This window comes from Hipposideros armiger, unplaced genomic scaffold, assembly GCF_001890085.2.
Source record: "Hipposideros armiger isolate ML-2016 unplaced genomic scaffold, ASM189008v1 scaffold_329, whole genome shotgun sequence".
Taxonomy (NCBI): Eukaryota; Metazoa; Chordata; class Mammalia; order Chiroptera; family Hipposideridae; genus Hipposideros; species Hipposideros armiger.
The window spans coordinates 718,393-722,124 of record NW_017731679.1 but is presented as its reverse complement, the minus strand read 5'-3'; positions in this window follow the sequence as shown (position 1 = coordinate 722,124).

The window sequence follows — 3,732 nt, the reverse complement described above, 5'->3', positions numbered from 1 at the left end:
AGAGTGAGAGAGCAAGTGAGGGGGAGATAGGAAATATATTAACTTCTAGGTGTTTTTAGGAATGCTTATGGCTCACCCGGTACTAATTATAATATGATTTCAATGTGTTAAGTTAACATTTCATGAAGTCCTTTTCATATGCCAGCCTTAGCAGGTCTTATTTTTGCTTCCTGCATATTTTCAGGCACTGAGATAAGTAGTTCATATTGCTTCTTTTCCTTTTATAACTTTTTAAATATGTGTGCACTCAAACATTATTTCTCAACTGGATGTGTATCATTCCCTTTCACTCTTTAAGCTCAGATATTTTAATTGTACCATTTCCAATATATTTAAAATACAAATAGCTTATGAAATGTGTCAGTCTTCACATTGAATTTATAAATAAGGCTGGTCACAGTCAAATAATTTCACACTTTGCTCAGCATAAACGTCAATTTAAAATAGGTGGCTCATAAATGAAATGAAAACTGTTACCCAGCAGATCTAAAAACAGTTATTATGTCAGAGTTAATCTTTGCACCAGCTCATGGTCTTCCTACACACTGATTTGAATGTGAACCCCTAAATACCAAGGGTCTTGCATAATAAATCTCACTATGCTAACTCATTTGCAAATTTAAATTGGGAAAACATCATCATCTACCTGAATGGAATTTAACCTTGTGGAAAATAAGATAATTGTGTATTTGCAAAGGATGTCAAAATAACATGAGATGATGCATTTTCATTGAAAAATAAGCAAGGTTATTATGGAGTCTTTTAGAGTGCCCAACAAATATCATGGAAACATCACCCTAGCCTGCTGACCCTCCCTTGAAGAATAGCCACTGCTTACTGACTCTTGGCAAGGTTTGGGAAACAGTTCTAGCAGGTTCCAGACTTTGAACCAAACCATTGACATCTGACCATTTACTGAACAAAGTATATAGAACATGACTGGAAAACAGGACTAAACCAATGGATGTTCCATTTACAAAAAGATCTGCAGGGTAAGTACATTGTTTCAAGAAAAAAGCACTACAACACATTCTTCCAGGAAAAGTAGAAATAAATATGTTTTATTGCCACCATGGGATTTGCATTAACTATTCAGGAACAAATGGAAGTGAAAGATTGTTCAATAAACATTCATGTACCCAATTTTAGGTTTTGCAATTAATTTTTACAACATTTATTTTATTATATAGCTTTCCATTTATTCATTGCTCTATATAGACCTCTGTCAATCTGTATTGGAGTTTTGACGACTATGTCAAAGTAATATGCAGTCATCGGTACACTCATGGGGTACATACTTCCCCCAGATATAACACCTTGGCATATTGCATTTATTAAGGTAAAGGAGTTTAAGAAAACAGCAGAAGCAGGAAAGTTGCCCTTCTTTCCTGAAAGCAAGAGATAATTCTTCCATGTGGGAGTTACCCACCTTGTACCAAAAGGAAGAGAGACATCCTTATCACCAGAGAAGGATGCGGAGAATTCAGAGCCAAGGGGGTTGTATAAACAAATTCCTTCTCCTCCATTTACTACCCATGGCCTAAACCCCATGTCTGATCAATTTTCAAATATTTATTGTTTCTTTTTCTAAAAGGTATAAAAGTGTCCTGCTCTGGTCACTTCTTGGGGTCTTCATTCTCTTGTGAAAGCTCCCATGCACATGTAAAAATTCAATAGAAGTTATATGCTTTTCTCCTGTTAATCTGTCTTATGTAAGTTTAATTCATAGACCCAGCTACAGACCCAAAAAGGGTGGAGGAGAGTGTTTCCTCCCCTACAACACTTTACCCTAAACACCTCAACATGTATATCATTAACAGATTTCAATATTTGTTTACCATTTTTTTCTTTTGAGATGGTGAGAAATATATATAAACAATATAAAGTGAAACAAATTAACTATATATGCTATAGCTGAAATTTAAATTACTTTGTTTTGGAGGGGCATCTGTTCATATCTTTACTAAAACCGCGATCATTAGGGGCGAGGAGTTTCTCATCCTTGGTCAGGGAGTCAGTCGGGTGTCCTGGGTTCTGAGTTCTGTTAATCACAAGCTTTCAGATATTAAGTGTTCTGCTTGGGATTTCAGGATCTAATCTGTTAAAGAAGGGCCAATTTGGATTAACAGACTTCTGAGTTTCTTTCTTGATTAAACACCTTCTGTTTAAATGCTCTAACAGAACCATTCACTCATTAAATATTTATCGAGCATCTACTATATACCAAATACTCTTCTAGGGCCTAGGGATACAATAGTGAATGAAAGAGATATTTCTGTTCTAGTGGAGTTGAGAAGGCCATCCTACCTACTTTTTAAAATAGTAATGATATTGTTTTTTATATTTATTTTATAAAATATTGTATTAAGTTTCAAATGTACAAAAGAAAACTATTTCCCATTTTTATTTGCAAAGCTTCTTCAATTTTTATCATCCTCCCTTTCATGGTAATTACTACTAATAAAAATTTGAGACATACAGCAATATGTCTCAGTGTAGTCTCTCCATGTCTTCTCCTTCTCCCTGTCCTACAGATCAATTTGATATTCCCTCCTAAGTATGTCATCCTAACACTGCAATGTTTCTTCATCCTGAAACTAGTTGTAGCACTTCAATCTTATGCCAGTCACTGTTTATGGGTTCAACTTCTTGTTTCCATTCTTACAGTTTCTGACCTCTACTAATCTAATAACATCCTAATTTGTCTCCTTGACAGTTCATTCTACACACTACAACTTGAAGAAAATTCTTAATACTTAACCCTAATTGTGTTATTTTCTAACCTATAAAGCATTAAATTTTCTTAAATTCCATTGAGATATAACTTAAAATTCTTAGGTTGGTGAAGAAAATTCACTGTACCTAGAAGTTACTATGTTACCAGCATTATCACATTATCTCTGTTAGAAGGCTAGAGTTTGGTTATATGAATAAAAAGAACAAAATAACATATTGACTTGCTGAATCATATGTAGGAACTAGGGTAGAAGTGATATTTTTTTCTGGGGAATATGCTAGCGATGTGGTTCTAAAATTTTTGTTGTCAGAATCCCTGCAGCGGTTCTCAATCTGTGGGTCGCAACCCCTTTGGGGGTTGAACGACCCTTTCACAGGGGTCACCTAAGACCATCGGAAGACAAAAAGATATTTACATTACGATTCATACCAGTAGCAAAATTACAGTTATAGAGTAGCAAGGAAAATAATTTTATGGTTGGGGGTCACCACAACATGAGGAACTGTATTAAGGGGTTGCGGCATTAGGAAGGTTGAGAACCGCTGCTTTAGAGTCTGCAAAGTTATTGAGAGCTTTGGTTTATGCTTGTTATATCTATCAAGACATATCTATCAATACAGTATTCAAAATTAAAACCTAGATATATTTAACAGTTATTTATTTAACAATAATTCCATTACATGTTAATGTAAATATTTTTTTTCTTATGAAATTTAACTGTATACTCCCAAACAAACAAAAAAGTAAAGAGAAGAGTGACGTTTTTATTCAGATCTCTAAAATGTCTGGCTTAATAGAGTACAGCTGAATTGTTAATGTCTGTTTCTATTTTCACTCTGTTGTGATACATTGTTTTGGCTGAGGTATATTAAGAAGATCTGGCCTCTCCCAGATACGTAGTAGGAAAAAGGAGAAATATTCTAATAGCCTTTGTAGACAATTGGAATGTTCCTCTTTAATACTGCATTAAAACTTAATTATTGGTAGTTTCTTAA